Source organism: Chionomys nivalis, chromosome 13 (genome assembly GCF_950005125.1).
Source record: "Chionomys nivalis chromosome 13, mChiNiv1.1, whole genome shotgun sequence".
Taxonomy (NCBI): Eukaryota; Metazoa; Chordata; class Mammalia; order Rodentia; family Cricetidae; genus Chionomys; species Chionomys nivalis.
In genome coordinates, this window is record NC_080098.1 from 35,132,407 (window position 1) to 35,154,464 (window position 22,058).

General features: G+C 39.9%; 1 protein-coding gene across 1 annotated transcript in view; it reads left to right on the plus strand.

Annotated features, from left to right (window-relative positions):
* Positions 1–5,883: 5,883 nt before the first annotated feature.
* The window catches only part of Lyst (lysosomal trafficking regulator), a 147,573-nt gene continuing 131,398 nt past the window's right edge, over positions 5,884–22,058 (plus strand). Inside the window, exons 1-3 of the mRNA XM_057786947.1 lie at positions 5,884–5,972; positions 18,977–19,056; positions 21,078–21,161. The gene's annotated coding sequence lies outside the window, so the exon portion shown is untranslated. The remainder of the gene's footprint in view (positions 5,973–18,976; positions 19,057–21,077; positions 21,162–22,058) is intronic.

The following is a 22,058-nucleotide window of genomic DNA, read 5'->3' on the forward strand; positions in this document are numbered from 1 at the left end:
GTGTGAATCCACTCATCAGCAGAAGTGTGTGCTTCTAGTTTCCTTCTGAGTTGTCTGCTTGAGCTCTTAGACTCAGAAGCCCTCATGTTCTTTAATCTCTTCTGACCACCTGGCTCCTGGCTTTAGAAACAGGAATACATAGGAAACCTGCTTTCCTCATGATAGCATTTTAAAGTTTCCTTTTACTTCCACAGGCGGTCTATTATGTAGGGCTGACTTAGCCTGCTCTTCTAAAATAAACAGCTCATGTAGGTTACAGCTGAAAGTTAATCAGCAACTTGCTGGCCATGGGACTATATTGGGTGTAAAGACTGACAAATATTTGCTATTTAAATATGAAATACCAAGTCCATGACTTGGCTTATGCTTAGTAAATGACTGAAATCCTTCCTCATTTCATTTTACAGCACAGAGACTGAACCTAGGATTTGGCAATGTAGACAGATGGTTACCAACGAGCGGTACCTTTTTATTTTGAGATTGACTCTTGCAAAGTTTTCTAGGCTGAACTTACTGAGTAGCCCTGGCAGTGATTAAACTTGTGATTCTTCTGAGTTGTTGGAATTATGAACCTGGTTTAAATCCTAGGCTTTTTTTTTCAGTGACGACGTGGTGATGGCAATATTAAAGACAATAATGTGTGGCACATATTAATCCCAGCACTTGGGAGGCAGAGGCAGGAGGATCCCTGTGAGTTCCAGGACAGCCAGGGTTACATAAAGAGAACCTGTCTCAAAAAAGAAAAATTAATTAAAAAAAAACAATCATGTGTATGTGTGTGTGGTATGTTCACTGAAACATCTGTGGACGAGTGTATCCGTCACTTTGGGATGATACCACATTTTGTTTCCTATGTTGTGTATTTCTCTTTGAGTCTGGCTTAGATGATATATATATTTCCAATGAGAAGCAGAAAAGTAGGTCATATTTTGAAAAGAAAATAATACCTCAATGAGGAAATGACACTGTTGTTCACAAGCGGTCTTTCCTACATATGAAAGCCGAACCCCAAGTCACACTTAGCGTGAGGTTTCCACAGCAAAGAAGGAAATCTGAATCACTTCACGACTTCTCGCTGCTTTCAAAGGTCACCTCATAAAGTGGTTTTTGAATTTCAGAAATCTTGTAATGCAATGACATAAGTCCTGAGTAAAGTATCCATATGTTTAAGGACATTTGCTGTCAGTGAAACAACAATTGCATAAAAGAATTTCACTAAAATGAACTCTGATAGCTTTTGTAAACAAGAGAAGTTGCTTCTTATAGAATAAAGACTGTAATTATGAATTGGCCACTTCAATTGAATTTCAAGGTATCTGTTTAAAAGCACATTTTTAAGATTTATTAGGACAAAGCACTCCAAAACTCATGTCCGGACATCTAAAAGAAAAATCATAATTATTATATTATTATTGCTTTTGAAGTACTGGGAATCAAACCCCAGGCCTCACTCAAGCTAGGCAACTGCTCTACCACTAAGCTTTATTTCAAGTCTGGTATGTCTTCTGAGAGACATTCGGGCTCAGGGTCCCCAGGCAGAAATCTTTGTTGCTGAGGACCCAAGGCAGTACCGAGAGTGGTCTCATCAGGAGACACCATCAGGGTACAGCTAAGGGAGTCGTTGTGGCTATCTAGAAAGAAACACTGTGTAGAGGGGCCAGGCAGTGCAAGATCTCAAAAGTAGGAACTTGCCTGAAGTATATGCGTAGCACTGAAGAGGCCAGTCTGTGAGGAAGGAAGACAGAGAGGAGGTGAAGTTCCGGAGCACGTATTAAGCTCTGGAGGTCATTGTGAGGACTTTTGCTGCTACCTAAGTGAAATGGGGAACCACGTGATCTAGTAGTCACTGAACAAATTGGAAGGTGTTCAGGGAACAGCTAAATGTAAAGACGTGCACATTAGTGTATATTTTAAAGTCTTAATGTTATAGTCTCATTAGCTCTCATTCAGAGCCCAGTTATATGGAGAGTTTCCCACTATAAAACGCTGCCGCTGGAGCAAACACGGGTACAGCTTCCTTCTCTATTATTCATTTTTCTTTCTGCAGATTTTTTCACTTTTGCGTGTTCTTAGTCACTATTTTGTGTTCATTTGAAATCTCTTAAGCTAAGTGTCTTAAGCTTGCGTGTAGTTAGCATTTTATTATTTATGCATATCTACTCACTTTTGTTTCTGCTTTGATAAATGTTCTTATGTACTCAGGCTGGCTTCAAACTTATATACTCGCCGGGCGGTGGTGGCGCACGCCTTTAATGCCAGCACTCGGGAGGCAGAGGCAGGCGAATCTCTGTGAGTTTGAGGCCAGCCTGGTCTACAAGAGCTAGTTCCGGGACAGGCACCAAAGCTACAGAGAAACCCTGTCTCAAAAAAAAACAAAAAAAAACCCCAAAAACCTTATATACTCAAGGATGACCTTGAACTCCTTATCCTCCTGCTTCCACTTCCTGAGTGTTAGGCAATGCCAATTATTGCCTGAATATTAGTGTTCTAATATGATATACTGGTTTTGTTGTCATATTTACTTATATGTTTGTCTGTAGTGTGTGTCCATGTGTTGGTATGTATGAATTTGCACGAGCAATGAAACACATGTGGAGGTCAGACGACAACTTTTAGAATTTGTTTCTTTCCTTTTGCCATGTGGGTTCTAAGGATCAAATTCAAGTTGTCAAGGTTGGCACTGAATTTGTGGCAAAGGTCCTCAGTCTCTAAAATGCTAAGATTATCAATGTTCACTACTACACCTGGCTTAATTCTAAAATGTATACTGAATTCAAAATAAATACCGTAATATTTTATTTAAAAATGCCTTGTGAGTTAGACATACAATATCACAAATGCTATTATTTTGGCCTTTTATGGGCAAAAATACTTTGAGGGCCACTGTATACTGTCATTATGTAACGTCTCTGATTTTCTTTTGCTTTAAGGAAGGCTTGTTCATTCATCTATTGTGTTCTTTCCAAGGGAAGCAGAAAACAATTTGTTACTTGATATTTTTGTGACCTTTTGTTTATTAAAAAGATTTGCTTGTTTGTTTGTTGCTGTTAGATTAGTGAGTGAACTTTGTGTGAACAAGAGTAGATTCAGCCTTAGCTAAATATGCAGCCGGTGATATTCAACCACTCTTCCTCCTTGACTTTAGAGACATTGCAGTGTTTCCAGTGCCTGACACTGTGCTGGGCATAGATCTTAGCATCTGGGAGATGCTATTTATATATTTGTTAAATAAGTGCCCATTTCACAGCATTTCTTTCATTTGATTCTTAGAGACTTTGCATGTTGTCCATCCCTAGAGTACTGGCATTTTGAAAAGCTGCCTGCCAGAGGAAGTGGGTAACCTCTGTCTAAAGATATGAGCTGTTAATGGTTAAACAACAGAGTCAGTCAGAGTTATTTTAGAGCGGAATTTTCCCAGAGAGCCCCCTTAAGCCACATCAATGGGCAACTGTTTACTCTGCTTTATCATCAGGCCATGAGGGAGTTGAGGGTTTAAGAGCTGCATTTGGCAAATAGCCTTTGGATATAACATCTGCAATTCTTTTTATTGCTCAATCCTTGAATAGAAAGGAACTGGAGGCATTGGGTCTACAGTGACTCCTACTTTATAGGCAGACCCTGAAGTATGGAAGCTATCCACGGGAATTTCCAGGGTTTTTGTCTTAGCGCAAGCAATTGGACCAGGGACATATAGGGTAATGTGGAAACAAAGGGAGTTTATTAGGAAAGAAGGCTTGGGCCAGAGCTGGAGAAAGATCAAAGGCTCAAAGAATGGACCACGAGGGCTGTGACTTTTTATACGTCATTTACACTGCTCCTGCCTTCCCTCACATTTGTACCCTATGGGCTTTTCTTAGACATGCCCTAACTTCTTTCTTCCAAGACAGGAAACTGTCTCTGTGTAAGAGTCCTGGCTGTCCTAGAACTGTCCTAGCAGGCTGTTCTAGAACTCACAGAGGTCTCCCTGCCCCTGCTTCTTGAGTTCTGGGATTAAAGGCATTGCCATTATGCCATATTATGTTCTATTTTATGTATCCTTTGGTGATGATAATGGGTCATTATCATCATTTTTGTCATTCGTTGTAATCACTCTACCCTATTCTGCTACATGATCAAGCTTTAGACTAGTTGATTATTGATTGAATTTTTTGTGAAGACTTAAAAACTGCCAGACGATACCAAATATATCCGTATAGCTTTGACTCTTTCCCCGTACCTCTGATATCTCAGACCCGCCACAGTTGTGACTGGAAGGTGAGGAAGGGTGGCCTCTAAACTGTCAAAATGTCAAATGTCAAAATGTTGAAACAGCAGCATTTTGCAGTATTAGATTTAGTTGGACTTTGTGTAATGAGGTTCAAATTTCCTTTTATTTAACTTGTGGTTCCCACACTCAGGAGACACTGGTATATTAAGGTATGTGACATTAATAGTCATCAGAGAAAAGCAGAGCTGGCACAAGTTCAAGTGGCAAAGACAAATTTTATTCAGGACTCCTGTCATAAGAGACCCAGGCACAGAGCATGCCTCTGTTTTAAACACACTAGGGATAAATGGGTATTTATAGTCAAGGAACATGGAGCCCATGGATGATAACAACTTGGGTTAATTCTGGCTGCACCAATCATGCAGGATTCTTGCTGAAGGCAGGACAACACGAACAGATACCTAAGGTGGGGACCGAAACATTTTTGCTAGCTAGGGAGGGTCTGATTGTGTTTGTGTGGGTTCTTGCTAAACTGCCTTTAGCAATTGCTAAACTTGGAGTTTACAAAGATGGACACACACAGCACGTGGGCCAAGGAGAAGGTTCAAAAGTCTGCTAAAGTTTGGTTTAAGCAAGGATCTTCGTCCCAGGGCCCATTCTATGCAAATGTGCTGGAATAGGGTTAGATGGGGTATTATACCTGGGCCCAGAATTACCAAAGCCTCTCTCTAGTTCTTGACAGAAGTATAAGGTCAGGCCCCAAAGCTCTCTTGAGGGCAGTCCAACTTTCATCTTGGTAAACCTTTCCATTTTTCTTTTCATCCTTTGAATTCCAGCAGGAGATAGGAGTTCATTGCATACACTGTCGATGCAAAACAGCTCTTGCTCCAATGGAAGTAAGAGAAAGTTTATTCTGAGGCAATCCGAGTGAACATTGCTTACGAATACAGATTTGGGTTTCCCAGAATTACCTGCTCAATTATGGAAGAGGTTTACGAGAGATCTTATAGTCATAGAACAAAAGACCATAAATCAATAATACATTTGCCAAATACAGGGCAAAAGACTTCAGGTGGGCAGACTACAGCACAGCCCGAAAACTCTCGCTGCTGCTAGTCTTCGTTTGAGCATCGCTGCAAAGCTAGTCGTTGGCTAAGCTTAACAATACATTCCAAACGTTTTACATAATAGCCACAGCGAGGTTAGGTCAACTACAGAGGTCGGTAATAAGCGGTTTCTAAAGAGCCTAAAAATAGTCTAGGATAATTTTGGCTACTGATCATTCATCTCTCCGTAATGGCAAAGTTCTGTTAGTCATTCTGAACAGTCTTCGACACAGACGTGGCTTTTCCAGGGGTCGTGAGTCTACAGTAGGAAGGAGATCTTATGCGTCCACCTCAAGTGCTCACTCCGCAGACCTTAACGCTGCCGGGGAGGAGGGGAGGCTCTCAGCCCGGCCGCCCAGGCCCCGCCCGGCCGTCCTCGGCCCGCCCCCTCCGTCTCATTGGCTAAGATGCTCCACGCACCACGCTGGCGACCCCGGCGTGCCCTCCCGGAGGGGCGGGACTCTAGGTGGGCGAGGCGGGGCCCGTGCGCAGGCGCAGAGGAGCAGGTCTGTGTCCGGGCGGGGGAGGAAGGGGTGGTGTTCCCGGTTTCCCGGGTTACCTGAGGGGGCGGGGGGTGAGGGCTCGCGCTGGCCGGGCAGCTGTGGCGAATCGGGATTCTCTTGCACCGGTGAGAGCGTGCGGCGGACCACAGAGCTGAGGTACAGGCGGCCGCAGGCTCCTTCGAGGGTCGGGGTCTCGACCTCAGCGGGGCATGGCGGGAAGGTGGCGGGCTGTCCGGGCGGGGTCGCGCCGCGCTGAGGGAGCTGAGGGAACCGGAGCGCCCGGAGCTCTGCCGGGCTGGGGCTCGCCTGCACTGGCAGCTCTGCACGGTTCTTGGCTGAGGCGGTCCCGGGCCTCGCGGGTGGTGGCGGCGGCACGGACCCCATACTAACTTTACTCGGCCGGTCGGCGCGGCGGGCCGGTGCCCTCAGGGGGCGCTTCACCCCCGGGAACGCTTGTCCAGGACCGCCGCTCCTCTCAGCCCGTCGGGTCCTGCTCAGCAGGTGACAGCGGGAGCTGCCAGGTTCCGGGCGTCCCATTTCAGGCCGCCGGCCCATCTGTCATCCCCACCCTGGTGCATCTGAGTCCCTGCTGTTCCTTCCCTGCCCGTGACACCTGCTGCGGGACTCCGCGTACCACCCTCCGTGGTTCGCGCTCGTCTCCGGAGTGGTGGCTGAGATGCTAATGGAAGGGGCATGACCTAGGGAGACCCCATCGTCACCGTTCGAAAGGCCAAGGGTTCGTGATGGAGGGCTGGAGCCCAGGGAATCAAGAAAAGCGTCCTCATCCAATCCGCAGAGGGATAAACAAAACGGCAAAACATTCTCGATGCTCAACCAGTGACAGCCCTCGCTTGGTAGTTGATGGGGTGAGGAAAAAAAAAATTTAAGGGTGTTGACTCGTGTTGAATACACATTTGTGTTGAGTTCTGGCCAGTGTTTCCTTAAGGATCGAATTCATTTTACCTTTACCCGAGGGTTTGTTTAACAGATTGATAGGGCAACACTGAATTGAGGTTTTCTTCCTGAAGGTTGTTGGCTGGTCTGCCATTTAACTTCCACACTTAGAAACCCTATTCTACCAAAAATGTTGACTCTTAGCTTCTACTAATGTAGTTAATTAGTAGGTGAGATCTGTTTTTGAAGAGCTTTGCAAGTAATTTTCTGCTGATTGCTGTTTGCTGTCATCCACATGAATACATATAGAGGGGAAAATGATTTCTGGAATTTATTTTATATTAAGATAACTTTGTAGACTGTAAATTACGTATATAACATATGTGTAAAGTAAAGACCTGTTAAGCACCTGTTACGGGCCAGGCACTTTTATAAACTGATAAGTGGAACATACAGCCTACTGGAAGAACGTCAGCTCATAAATGAATAGAAGATGCCCTGTCAAATGATGTTAAGGACTGTAGAGAAAAACAGGGAAGAGAGAAGACAGGGAGCCAGAAATGGGTTGCAATTTGATTAGCAGTAGTTAGGAAAGGCCTGTTAGAGAAGATGAAATTTGGTCAACCGGAAGGAAGGATCCATGTTCTTTTTGAGGGGAAGAATGTGTAATGAGAAAGCCACTTGCATAAAGCCCCGAGGCAATAGTGTGGAGATGGAGTGAGAGCTGGCGGCTAGTTTGGCCATGTTGGAGCCAGCTAAGTTAAGTTGTAGAGTACTGACATATTAGAAGGATAAGAGATCAGGTTGTGAAAGAACCTATAAGCCTTTGTAGGGAGAAGAATCCTCTTTTTGAGTGTAAAATGATATAATTAAACTTGATCTTTCAAAGGGACCATACCATAACTAGTTGGAAAATACACCTCCAATGGGGGAAGGGGCTAGCAGGAACAGAAGCAGCGATACCTTGTCTGGGGATATTGGCATAATGCTGTTCAGAAATGACATAGGAATTGGTGGCTGTGGTGAGAGGTTACTGATTTTTGAATAGCTCATGTGTAGAATGTAGAGGGTGGTAACAATCTTGTCTTTAGCAAGAATGATAGAATAGGGAGATACTGAGAATTTTATGAGATGAATAGGCTTGGTTGGGAGGTTAGGTTTTAGGCAATAAAATTAAGCATCCATGTAGCTCGAATCTAATTGGTCTTAATAATTAAAAACCTGGAGTCAGATATTAGGGGATGAAAGCCAAAAGATCAGGGAAGCAGAGCAGCCAGTTCTTACCTCTACAGTATCCTCAGATAAAGTGGCAAGATCCTGTTTCCATGAATCCTCTGACTGAATGCTGTCTCTCCAAAACCCCAGACTGAATCCTGAGCTCACTTCCCATCTCCACCTCCATAGTGCTGAAGTTAAAGGTGTGAGCCACCACTGCTTGTCTCTGTTTCTCATTTAGACTGATTCAATCTTGTGTAGCCCAGGATGGCCTTGAACTCACAGAGTTCCTGAGTGCTGGGATTAAAGGTGTATGCCACCACTGCCAGACCTCTATGGCTAACAAGTGTGACTATCTCCACACTGTGATCTTCATGCAAGCTTTATTTGTTAAAGCACAAACAAAATACCACCACACATCCAAGTGAAGATTATTCATAGTAGACATTAGTGAATTTGCATTGCAAAAACGTTTTATGTTGCCTTGACTATTCCAGGAGCTTAAAAATTTTGCCCATAAGTGGATAATTTTTATTTCATGCTCACTTACTTTTTTTTCTTCCAGTGTTGGGAATCAAACCCATTACCTTGATCCTGCTAGGAAAATACACTCAATGAACCCTTCTTTTGGTTTCATATTCATTTTCTATTTAGTTCTTTTGAACCAACCTCGTCGTTCACGTTCCCAAATGTAGCTTTGGTTTTATTTGCTTGGATTCAGCCCATTGCGTTTGTTAGTTTTTGTTGTAGAGAAAGCCATGTAATACAGAACTCCAGAGTATCTTTTATAGCCTGTTGCTATATTTAACTTGAACACCTTCATCTGCTTTCTCTTTTTTTCTGAATTATCTTTAGATGCCCGTTAAAAAGAATTTAAGCCCCAGAAATGTTATCAAATGTGGCTTCTCTTGGCCATTTGTAAAATTACAATGTAAAAGACCTGAATTTTTAAATGCTTTCCTAATAAGTCAGTAACAAAGAGATTATCTTAATTCTTTTGTTTCATTACAGATGACTTGAAATAAATGGACCATCACATTATAAATGGAGACTTTTTAAAAAAAACATCAGAGTATAAACTATTAGACCATTATACTTTGATCTGTAAAACTTGATGGAGTATCTCTGTAGTCCCAGCTACTTGGGAGGCTGAAACAGGAGGATCACATGTTTAAGACCAGCCTGGACAGCTTAGTAGCTTAGTGAGGCTCTGTCTCAAAAATGAGAAAATGAGGTTGAGGCTGTGGCATGGTGGTAGAGTGCTTGTCTGGCATGGACAGGGCCCTGGGTTTAATCTCCAGTACTGTGAAAGAGAACAACAACAACAAAAAGCTCGTATCAGAAAATACGTGACTCTCAGTCCTGAGCTCTACACTTTATACTGAAGAACCAGAATATAGTTAATATTTTATAATGAATTTTTAACATATCTATACTGAAAATACAATAAACGCTGTCAGATTAGTGAGTAATCATAAACTGCTTTTGGAGTCAGTGAACAACTATATCCTCACTGGTTCTACTCATTTTTTTGTTTGTTTGCTTGCTTGGTTTGCTACTCATCAGTGCCCTAGTGCCTTTTAATTCCCTTGGCTTTGCTTTATAGTAATTGAGAGAGTTTGATACATTTGGAAATTTTGAATGTTTACTAAGACCAAGTGCTGGAAAAAATAGAATAAGGGAAAAAAAAGTACCTAATAATATGAAATAGTAATGCTTAGAACCAAGCATCTTAATTAGTCAAAAAAGAAATAAAATAATTTCCAAAGGGCTAGTTATTGTTCTATTCAAATTTTATTCTTTGAAACCAAAATCTATACAGTGGATGGGAAAAAGAGAACTACCTGTTTTAAATAAATGGAAAAATTAGATGAGGAGTAGAGTTATGCATGTTTATAAAACTGTTTCTACCAATCTTTGAAAAGTAAAGAGCTGTTTTCTATAACGGATTACTACTTAGCAATTAAGGAATGTACTATGGATCATACAACATAACTATGCTACATGTAGAAAGCCAGACACATGTGCACATGAGCGCACAGGCATGCACGCACATTCATAATATGACCAACAAAAAACCACTATGTACTTTGTAGTTCCATCTACAAAGTGTGCTCTTTCTTATCTGTAGTGGCAGAAAGTGTATCAGTGGTGGATTGGGTATCGATAAGGTAAGGGGAGGAGACGAAGGGAGGGATAACAAAGATGTCCTAGGAAACTGCAGGGAGTGATAGACAGGCTTCACTATTTGATTACGACCTTGGTTTCATGGGTGTACACATAGGTTGAAACTGAACAAATTATATAATTTAAAGATGTATAGTGTGTTATATGCCATGCCAGTTGCACCTTTATAAGTGGTATTTAAAAGCCCAAGCTTTAAAAGACAGAGGAATCTGAAATACATTTTACCACATGAAAGAAGCCAGTCTGAAAAAGTTGTGTACTTAATTTTTCCAAGTATGAGAAATTTCTGGAAAAAAGCAAAGCAAAACTCGATAGAGAAGATCAGAAGTTGAAGAAAGGGAAGAATATATGGGCAGAGAGCACAGAGGAGTTTTAGGGCAGTACGATACTACAATGGTGGATATATGTCATTATACGTTTGAATATACAACTGTGGACCTTAATGTAAACTTTGACTTTGGGATGAGAATGACCTGTCAGTGTAAGTTTGTTAGTAACAACTGTTTCTGTGATGTGGGATGCTTATAGCCAGAGAGGCTGTGCAGTGTGGAGACAGCTATGTATACTTTCTTTTTACCAATTGGTTTTGAGGTAAACCTAAAACTTCTCTATAAAAGAAAATTATATTTAAAGAGAGATTTTTGCCAGAAACTTGAAGAATTGCCATTTTATTTGTGTTTGTGTTTGTTTTAAGTCAAGCTCTGCCAGTATTACCCAGGCTGCCTGGAATTTCTGTCCTCATTCCTTGAGTGTTGAAATGGAGGTGTGCACCATTACGTCTGGCAATTGCCTATTTTACGTTTCAAAATTGAAGAATTGGCAGGTGAAGCTGAGAAATTGTACATTGAAACATTTGACATTGATTCTCAGAAAAAGAATAAGCCAGATTGCCAAGTGCTTTATGATTCATGGTCAGAAAATATTGATTACTAAGACCAATCCAGTTTTTACAACACGTCAATGATCTAGCCTCATGCTCACATTATCAGAGATAACATACATAATAACAGCATATTCTTTATTATAGCACTTTACTGTGTATAGTACATGCACCCACTATTTTATTTAATCTTCCAAAAGTGTCCTCCACTGCCCTCAGAATTAGTTTAAGATGGGAAAAGTGTCAGCAGTAGCAGTCCTAGCCTAAGAAATGGGGTAAAGGAAAGAGGAATAAAGGCAGACTTTGAAGAGTATAAATTGGGTGAATAGTGATGTTGATTGTTCTTATATAACAATTATTAAAATACAGGAAAAGGAAATTAAATCCATCAGTTTTCAGTTTGATTTCTTTCATCGAAACAAATTGTATATAATTAAAAAAATAAGTCTGATCATGTAAAAACATCTTTATTCAGTAAATATAGTCTTCAGATACCTTTTGGAAATGTAGAGGAGACAGTGTATGGAAGGTTGAGCTGGGGGTGTGATTGGCCAAAGGTTGTTTTTCTTTAAGGAGTGAAATTAAAGATACTTGTGTGGATTGAGGGAAAGGGGCATCCTATATAAGAGAAAGATGCTAATTGATTGAATATAATGTGAGAGAAAGGAGAGGGTTGGGCCCAAGAGCAAAGGCTAAAAAGGGTTACTCAGAAGAAGAGTAACAATGCATCTTTCCGTTCGCAAAAGAAAATGAAATAAGGGAGTCGGTTGAGGTGGAGCTGAGCATCCAGGACAGTGTCTCCTTCTGGTTATCTGCTGAGACAGAAAGAGAAACGTCAGTGGGGATATGCTTGGGGGAACCCTTTAAGCCTAGCGTATTGGGATTTCTTGTTTTTGTGGTTAATGAGCCCTGAAACTGAGCAACTGTGTGAAGATGAAGAAATTTAAACAAGGACTTGTGACCTTACAGAATGGTAATGAATATTCTCCCAAGATTTGAAATCACAAATGCACAGAGATTATCAGAATATTCTCCCAAGATTTGAAATCACAAATGCACAGAGATTATCAGAATGGTTAAGTAGTTTTCTCCGTGGCCTGCTTTGCTTAGGTGAAAAAGCAAGTATGTTAAACTGAACCTGGGTGAGACTGAGAAAGAAAGGTGTAATGAAGAACCTTGGGAGAAAGGGTGGTATGACACTGAAGAATGGAGGGTGACAATGAACTCTATGTGAAGGGGTGTGGCCCTTCCCCTCACAGTTAGGATCTCTCTACTCAAGTTGGAAGAAAAGCTAAGCCAATTTGAAGCTGATACATGTGGATTGTGAATAAGGTGAAGAATCTTAGTAAAAAAGGATCTGTGAGTAGAATTTAGAGATGGAAAAAAAGACACATATATGAAATCTTTCTAAATTTAAAATTCTAGAGTTGGGGCAATTTTAAGTGATAAGAGACAAAATACAGCTGCTGCTACTGAGCAACCAGTCTTAATAGTAACAATAGTGCTAGTCACTGTACATGCTTTTGAAAGTTTATGTTTCACAGCAATCCTATAAGGTGCATGTTAGGACCAGTGTTTTGTAGGTGAGGAAACCAGGGCTCAGTGAGGCTAAGTAAGTAGCCTTTTGAGTCTATGTAACTTGAAAGTCTTTGTGACCAACTATTAAGCCATATTAACCTTCTGCAAAGCAGGAGCCATGAGGAAACAAGGTAACACTTTAAGTCTAGTGCATTAAGATTACTTGTTCTTATAGATAATGAACCTCAGAAGATCAGCTCTTGTGGAAAGCATGTGGTATTGTGCATAATAAATAATAATGGCCTACTCAGAGCTTGGTCAGTAGGTGACAACTGTAAATCTAACCCTGAAAGATAAAATGAAGCTCTCTCCTTGGGAAGCCAGGTGAATACTGACGTTTCTTTCCAGGCTGAGATCTTGGTGATGTAATGATCTTTATTGAGAAGAGGTGAAGGTAGAGAAATTCTTAGAAACAGAGGTAGGGCTTGGAAAAGAAATAAAGAACACAGGTAAGGGGCTGAGGAGATAGCTCAGTAAAGTGTCGGCTTTGTCTGTGCGAGGCCCTAGTTTTGACCGAGCCATGTAAAAATGGTGGCCCTGGTAGCATACACATAAATACCAGCTCTGGGGAGGCAGAAGCAAGAGGATCCCGGGTTTTGCTATCTTACCAGTTTGACCTAATTGGTGAGCTTCAAGACCCTCTCTCAAAAAAGACAGATGATATTTCTGAGGATGTTGCTTGAGGTTATGCACATGTATACATGTTCTTACAAATAAAACATAGCAACAAAAAGTTAGGGAAGATTTACCTAGTGGGGCACAAAAAGTCAAAGGGATAGATGAGTAGGTAGGGCAGTCATACAGTTTATTGGCCAAATAGATGGTGTTTTGAGAACAAAAGGGTGTCATTACTCTTTGACAGACATAAGCCAGAACTAGGCTGGGCAGATAGAGAGGTATTTGGTCACACTAGTGTAGGCAAGCAGAGGAACACTGGAAAGGGGTAGCTAGTGAGAATGAGTGCTATTAGAGGGGCTTGAATGGTGCCAGTTTAAGATTATATTCTCTAGTGTCATGGTACTGTCCCGAGACTTTCTGGCTACATTTTATATAAGAAAGTCTGGTCTCATCTTTGTATAAGAATTTAGGAAGTCATTAGACATATAGGTGATAGTTGTAACTTCAGAAGTGGCTCTGTTTATAAAAAGCATGAGAGAGAGAGAGAGAGAGAGAGAGAGAGAGAGAGAGAGAGAGAGAGAGAGAGAGAGAGAGCGCAGCAGGAGGAGAGAATCCAGCACCTCCTCAGCATGAGGAGCTGGCAGAGAAGAATCCAACCATGAAGACTAGACAGTAGTCAGAGAAGGAAATATACAACATATAGAGGTATGTGTATGATGTGTATGAGTATATATGTGATCCCTTAAGTCAAAAGAGAAGAGAGGGTTAAGGACAGAATGGTTATTGGTTATCATAAGCTTTGTATTTCACAGAGAAATCTGAACAGATAAGTACTTGGAATGTGCTTGTTGGAATAGATTTGGCAATTAGAAGGTTGTTTTTGCTCTTGGCCTAAGTAGTTTTGATAGAGGACTGTGAACAAAAGCCAGGCTGCAGTGCACAGAGCAGAGGTGAAACGTCTTTTCGTTATAGACCACTTTTGAGTAATCTTGAAAGAGGAGGGAGTTATCAATGGGATATTTCCTCTGCCTTAAACGCAAGCAGTGAATAAGCTAATGGAGATGAGGGGTTAAAAACTAAGAGGGAACTCGGAGCACGTCATCAGAAATTGTAGATGTCATTGCAAAGGCAAAAGTAAGAGGAAGATATGTTTTATTGTTTTGGGTTTTTTTGAGATAGGGTCTTACTTTGTAGCCCAGGCTAACCTCACACTCACAATCCTACTTGTTTAGCCTCTTTTGTGCTGAGAGTCAATGCACCTGGCTTTGGAAGATACATTTTTTAAAAACTTCCTTTTTTTTTCTTTGTGTCTTTCACATGCATCCAGATCCCACCCATTCCCTGTCCCCTTGCATCCACCCTCTGCCCCTGCAACCTTCCCTCTCCTAAATAAAAACAAAATAAAATTTAAGATTAAAAAAAAAATAAAAAGAAGAAGAAAGGGAAAATCTTGACCTGGAAGCTGCAGACACAGTGACTCATGCAGTAAACCCTTTTATTCATATGCTTTTACATGCAGGCATTCATTGCAAAGAATCCTTGTGTTGGTTCGAGGTCCCTGTCTCTGCTACACTATTGATGCTGGGCCCTCGCTGGAACTCTCGAAGATATGTATTTCTTTAAAAAAAAAAAAAAAGATTTAAATATGTATGTGTGATGGGAACCAAACTTGAATTCTCTGAAAGAACAACAAGTGTTCTTAACTGCTGAGACATCTCTCCAGCTCTGGGAGATGTGCTTTAAATAAATAAGACAAACTTACTCATTAAAAGTGTCAAATACTGCAGTGGGTGGGAAGTATTTAATTTACATCTAATGTGGACTAAGTCTACAATTCTGTTTTCTCTGTACTGTTTTTAGAATGGTTAGCCATGAGCCACCCAAAAGATTGTTGGGATGTTTGCTATTTTCTAGGTTTATTTTTCTCCTTATACTTACCTTTTTTTAAAAAGTTAACTGTGGTTTTATACATTAGAAATGGTTTTTTTTTTTGATTAAGTAATCTCTGTTTACTTACCACAAACAGAATTAAATTTGTATGATTTTTTAAGGTATTATGAGCTTTTAAAAAGCAATAATAATATATTATTTTTCCTTTTCTTTACCATTGATCTGGCCAAGTGTGATTTGCTGCAGTATTTATTAGTTCTGTAGTTGTCTTCACTCCTTAGGAAACAGTAGTCATAATTGCATTCATTATATTGGAGCAGCAGAGCTATTAAATGCATTGAGTCTGGGTGAGTGTGAAATTCAAACAATGGTAAGAACAGTTTCCTCTTTTTATCAAAATAATGTGGCCTCTTTGAAAGGGCAGCAAAACATATTTATCAGTTCATAAAATGCATTCATTGTTGTAACTTCTGGTTATTCACCCATTGAAGTGGGAAATGCAGCATGGCCAGAGCAAGGAAGTTGTACTGGTGTAACTTGTAGGGCAGCTATGTGTCCGTCAGCTACCTCATTACCCTGCTTTCTTTATTTGCTTTTTGGACTTCATTGCATTTTGACTGTGTGTGTGTGTGTGTGTGTGTGTGTGTGTGTAGACCAAAGAACTTCCTTCAAGTGAGATCTGCGTGGTTATTTTAAGACAGGTCTCTGAATGGGTGGTCTGGAACTAGCTGATTAGGTCAGGCCATTTGGCCAGTGGGTCTCAGGGATCCATTTGACTCCTTCTCTCTGCACTGGGATTACATGCATGTACCACCACACACAACTTTTTATTTTATTTTTTTTCACATGGGTTTCTGAAGATCAGACTGAGGTCCTCATACTTGCAAAGAAAATATTTTGCTGACTAAGCTATCTCCACAGTTTGGCCTGATGTTTTAAATGGGAGTATGTTTGTGTGCTAGGGGTTGGACCCAGGGTCTTACATATGTCAAGCAAGTGCTTCAACACTGAGCTGTATCCTCAGCTTTGTCTTGGAATTTCTTCTTTTGTTTGTTTGCTTTTGTTGTTTTGTTTTTTGAGACAGGGTTTCTCTGTGTAGCCATGGCTATCCTGGAACTCTGTAGACCTGACTTGCCTGGAACTTAGAGATCCACCTGCCTCTTCTTCCGTTGTGCTGGACCTGCTTAACTTGGAATTTCTTAAAGATTAAAATTCTTTGTTGCTTTCTGAATTTCCTCTTAATAGTGCTTCCAGGCACAATAATGCTGATACTTTTTCTTGCATTTTTTCCCGTTTAACTTTATTTAAATGTTTTGGGGACGATTTCTAAACTCATTTGTTTCAAGTTACTGGCATAATCTTCTCTACTCCTTATATTTTACATTATTTATGTTTGTCTGAGAGAAAGTGTGTCTGTGTGTAGTCATGGAGGTCAGATGACAACTTTCAGGAGTCTTTTCTCTCCTTCCACCGTGTAGGTATGGGGATTGAGCTCAAATTGTCAGTTTTGGTAGGAAGCTCTTTTACCTACTGAACCATATCACTGGTTTGTTTATTTATTTTTGTAATATTTGTTTTATTTTTATGTATGTGAACCTGAGTCAATGCAAGTGCAACACATATGTGATTGTTCCCACCATATCAGAATAGGGTGTTAGAGCCCCTGGAGCTTGAGTTAAAAGCGGTTGTGAGCCTCCTGATATGGGTGCTCGGAACTGAAACTGTCTCCTCTGCAAGAGCAGCAAGTGCTCTTAACTGCTAAGCCATCTTTCCAGTCCTACTCATTATTTTTTTTTAAAAATTGAATACTAGCAATGTTGTTTTGACAAAACCTAGTCATACACACATTAATGAAACATTTGAAATATGTAATTTTAATTGTAAATGGATCTTCATGCTTGCTGCATTTTCTCAATGGTGTACTGTCATGAAAGTTCACAGTCTAAAGAAACATTTAGATATTTTCTAGTTTTTGTTTGTTTTTCTGAATATAAGAATAGTAGGGAACAGGCTGGGCATAGTGTCACACATGTATACTGGGGACTCGGGAGCCTAGGTCAGGAGGGTGCTAAGTTTTGAAGTGACCTCGGCTGTATAGCCAGACCGTTTCAAAACAAACTGAAAAACCAACAGTTGAAAAGTGTGTGCATGTGTGGATGTGTTCATAAAGCTTTGAGGAGAAATGAGCTCAAAAGTATCTTTTATTTTTAGTCTGACATTCATTCACCTATACTGTCAACATCCTAAACATTTTAGTGTTTAATGTAATTCTGTAGCCAAAATATGTATGGGTATCATAGGAGCCTGTAGCAATTGACTTCCAGTATGTAATTTATGTATAAGTTTAACTATTTTTCTTTATGTGTCTGTGTCTAAATCATCACCATCATCATTATTCTGAGAAGGTGTCTCACTAGCCCTGACTAGCCTATAATTCACGAGGCATAATCTCATGTTTTAGCCTTGTAAGTACTAGGACTACACATGTGTGCCAAGCTTACTATTTTTCAACATAGTGGTAGAAACTAATTGTGATGATATACAATGTGTTGGGATTAAAAAAAGCGTGTAGGTTAGATTTGAAAAACCTTCTCTCAGAAAATGTTTGTTTCAGTTCTTCTAACTCCTGTGCTCACCTCCTGGAACTAGCCTTTATGGATGGTTAAAGAGCAGTTGATTCAGCAGCTACGTCTTGATTTGACTCTGCTCTTACCTTTCTTAGCTTGAAATATAATAGGAAATGCATTTTTTAAATAATTTCTGCATCAAGTAAATTCTTCTTTCTTTAAAAGAGTAGCTAATTGTATTGCCTGTGTACACTTTATAGAAGAATAAGAGGAAACTAGTGCTGTCTAAACTTGCAAGGTATAGTCTAGGTTGTTTTCAGCTTCATCATGGCCATTCTGTGTAGCCTTTTAAGAGCTGACATTATAGGCTTGAGCCTCCTACCTGGCTTGCAAGGTGTCTTTAATGTTTGTGAATGTGTATGTTTAATATTTATAGACCTTATTTTGTGGAATCTTTTGCATGTATCAGAAAAACATGTAAAACTTGATTATTATGATATTGCTATAGAAATTATTTTTATTATTTTCATTTCACATTAAGTTCAGGCTTCAAATTGTTTTATTGTTTCTTCAACAAGTATGGAGATCTATATGCCTATAATAAAGGTTTAAGAACTTCTTTAAAAGCCTGTATAGTTTTTAAATTATAATATGTAACATAACATAAATGATATAGAAGGATTATTCCACGGCATATACCAACTTTTATTCCAAAAGTTTTTAAAATACAGTCAATTTTGCCAAGGCTTTTGGAATTTGTGTAGCACCTTTTTTAGTACTTGACAGTTTGCTATGAAAATTTCTTGGTTATTTTGCCTGCGTGTATATCTGTATACGACATACAGGCAGTGCTCAAAGAAGCCAGAAGAAGGTGTCAGATTCCCTGGAACTGGAGTTAACAGATGGTTATAAATTACCATGTGGATGCTAGGATTTGAACCTAGGTCCTTTGAAAGAGCAACCAGTATTCTTAACCACTGTCATGTCTCTCCATTCCCTTGGTGACCCTTCTTAAGGAAATGTAATTTAGTTTATAAAGAAAGAATAATACAATTGTGTGATACAGTATGATGAATGATAATATAAAGGCATATAGAAAAGAAATTAATAATGATTTCCATGGTGAAAACAACATGATAAAACAGTGAAGCAGAATACAGGAATTGTGGAGGAGGTGGTACTGTGTGCTAGGTGTATAGAGAGATTGGAATGTCTAAACGGTGGAGGATATTGCTGCTGTTGCACTGTTCACTGGTAGTGTGGGCTGCATCTGTTCTCTGACTCACACAAAGCTCCCTGTAGTCTCACATGGCTCCTTGTTCCTTTTCCAGCCTGCTTTGTCTTCCAGAGAGTAGAATAATGTGTGAAGACATTATTATAATAATGAAGACTGTTTGCCAACACACTCAAGGTAACTTTTTGGATTTTAAGTATTTTAAAACATTTAAAGATCACTTTTAGGTTTCTAAAAACCTTGTTAAGAATAATCCCTTGCCGGGCGGTGGTGGCGCACGCCTTTAATCCCAGCACTTGGGAGGCAGAGGCAGGCGGATCTCTGTGAGTTCGAGACCAGCCTGATCTACAAGAGCTAGTTCCAGGACAGGCTCCAAAACCACAGAGAAACCCTGTCTCAAAAAACCAAAAAAAAAAAAAAAAAAAAAAAAAAAAAAAAAAAAAAGAATAATCCCTTATAGCCAATAATATAGCCAATAAAGAAACATTTCCCCATGTCTTTCTGGTAACGACTATAAGAGAACAGAAAGCTAAACAGAAGCATCTTGTTGCTCTCAGAAGCAGGAAATTTTCCTTTGCATTCTGGAAGTAGCCTTTATTGTATTATACCCAGAAGAATTTCATTTCATTTAAAGAATTCAAACAAAACAAGGAATTCAAGAATATGATATTTGGCGGGATTTCATCATTATTTGGCTTTGGGGTTTTGCGTTCTCATATATCTTCAAATACCTTTCACGCTGACAGGAGAGTTATAAATCGCCTGTAGAGACATTGAATTGTATGTGGGTGGTATCCAACCATTCCCTAGATTCTGGTTAGCATTCTTGTCTCATTCTCCTTTGTGGTTAATTTGTGTTTTATGTGGAGGTAGGAGTTGGAAAAGGAAGAGTAGAGTGTTGTGACTACGTTTACAGCTCTATATTCCAGGATTTCCTTCATCAAGACTCAGTTCTTGAAGTTAGGCATTTATTTCTTTATTTTCATTCTTAATTTTTTATTAATTAAGAATTTTATGCTTGTATATATTGTTTTGATCAAGTTCACATCTCATTCCTTCTCCTCCATTTCCTCCCTTATATCCCCCCACCACTTTCCTCCCGATTTCATATGTTCTATTTCTCTCTTTTTTATTTTATTTTATTTTTTATTTATTATTTATTTATTTATTTATTTATTGGTTTTTCGAGACAGGGTTTCTCTGTAGCTTTTTGGTTCCTGTCCTGGAACTAGCTCTTGTAGACCAGGCTGGCCTCGAACTCACAGAGATCCGCCTGCCTCTGCCTCCCGAGTGCTGGGATTAAAGCCGTGCACCACCACCGCCCGGCTTTCTCTCTTTTTTAAAACCAGAGTTCACTTAGTGTTGCTGGTATGCATAAGTGTAGGGCCATCTACTGGAATATACGGAATCTCTCAGATACCATGTACTTGAAGAGAAGTTACTCTTCTTTTTCTAGCAGTCATTACTTGTCCATAGCTCTTCAGGGGTGGAAGTTCCTGACCACCTCCTCCCTTCATTCTGGGTCTTTGTCTGGCTTGATCTTGTGCAGGTCTTGAACCACTGTCAATTTCTCTGTGGAACCTCCCTGTTGAATGAAGGAAAATACTGGCTATAGTCACCTACTGCTTCTTTTTCTTCTTACAACCTTTCTATCTCCTCTTCTTCCATCCCTGTGCCTTGGGAGGAGGGGGGTGTGGTGTAGATGTGCCATTTAGATCCACAGTCTCTTATTCTCTGCATTTTGGGCAGTTATGGCTCTTTGTGTTAAATTGTTACCTACTCCAAAAGAGGTGTTTCTCTGGTTAGGGTCAAGAGATACACTAATCTGTTGTTACAACAATAAGGCTTTAGGAACTGGTGCTACCTGTATGAGACACACTGCTCTGCCCCATTCTCGGTTTGGGTGGGTGGAGACTGGGGTTGCCCACTACCTGTACAACCTGTATAAGGTGTGGAGCTTTGCCCTGTTCTCGGGTCAGTGGGTGGGTGAGTGAGCAGGACTACCTGTGAGGTGGTTTTAAGAGGTTCTCAGCTGACTGGGATTTTTTTCTTTGAAGTGTGCTCTTGAGATCATGAATAATTTGTTGCCAGTTATATATATCACATATAAAAACTGGCTGCTGATATTTTGCAAGAAGTTTTTAGCATTATTTGTGGTTTATTATTGCTGCTAATGCATTTGCATCTTTTTCTTACAGGTGAAGCCATTTGCTGAGACAGTTTCATCTAGTTCATGAACCGAAATATTAGACATTCTGAATGTTACAGAAGTATTGAGACTGGTAAGTAGAGTAATATTAGCGTCAGAAGTCTGGGGTCAGGGTGAAATTTTGGAGTTAATATAGTTAGAGTAAACAATTAGATTCTCTATAGGAAAGGTGTATATTTAGATTGTATAGTTAGTATTTTTATAGCTATGAGCATGTGTAACCTGTAAAAACATGCATGGTAATAAGTACCAGCTAGCGTGGATGTAGCTTTCCTGTGCTGTAAATCTTTGTTTCTTTACACATACACATTCACAAACTCACCTGAACATCTTGAATGCTAACACCAATTCTGGGTGTTGGCTGTAATCTCATGTTCTATATCTTTTTAAAACATTTGTGTGTAGTGTATGTGTATTTTTGTGTATGTGCTCACATTATGTATTTTGTATACTTTTCTGAGTATATGAAATATTAGAAAATATATGCCTGTCTGCTCAGCTGATATTCAGAATGGCTGGAAAATATTCAGGTATATTCAACATTTATTCAAGGAAGTAATGAACAAAATAGAAATACCCTCTAATGACCTACTAGTGTTGTGTTCTGTTTGTGTGCAGTTAGGATGTCACTGTTGTATGATTACTGCATAGGAGAATTCAGAACTTTGGCAATTTGTACATAATGGTAATTTGTTGCCCCGCATAGTCACTCTAGTCAGTGGTGATATATTATATTCTTTAAAAATGTAAAACAGACCAGGTTGTAGTGGTGCACACCCTTAATCCCAGCACTTAGGAGGCAGAGACAGGCGGATCTGTGAGTTCCAGGATAGCCAGGGCTACAGAGAAACCCTGTTGGGGTGGAGGTTGGAGAGAGAAAGTAAAACAGTGAACCTTGGTGTTCTCATTGTAGTATAACTGTGTAAAATAATAAAATTGTTAATTAACTTGATTTGAACATTCCACATTG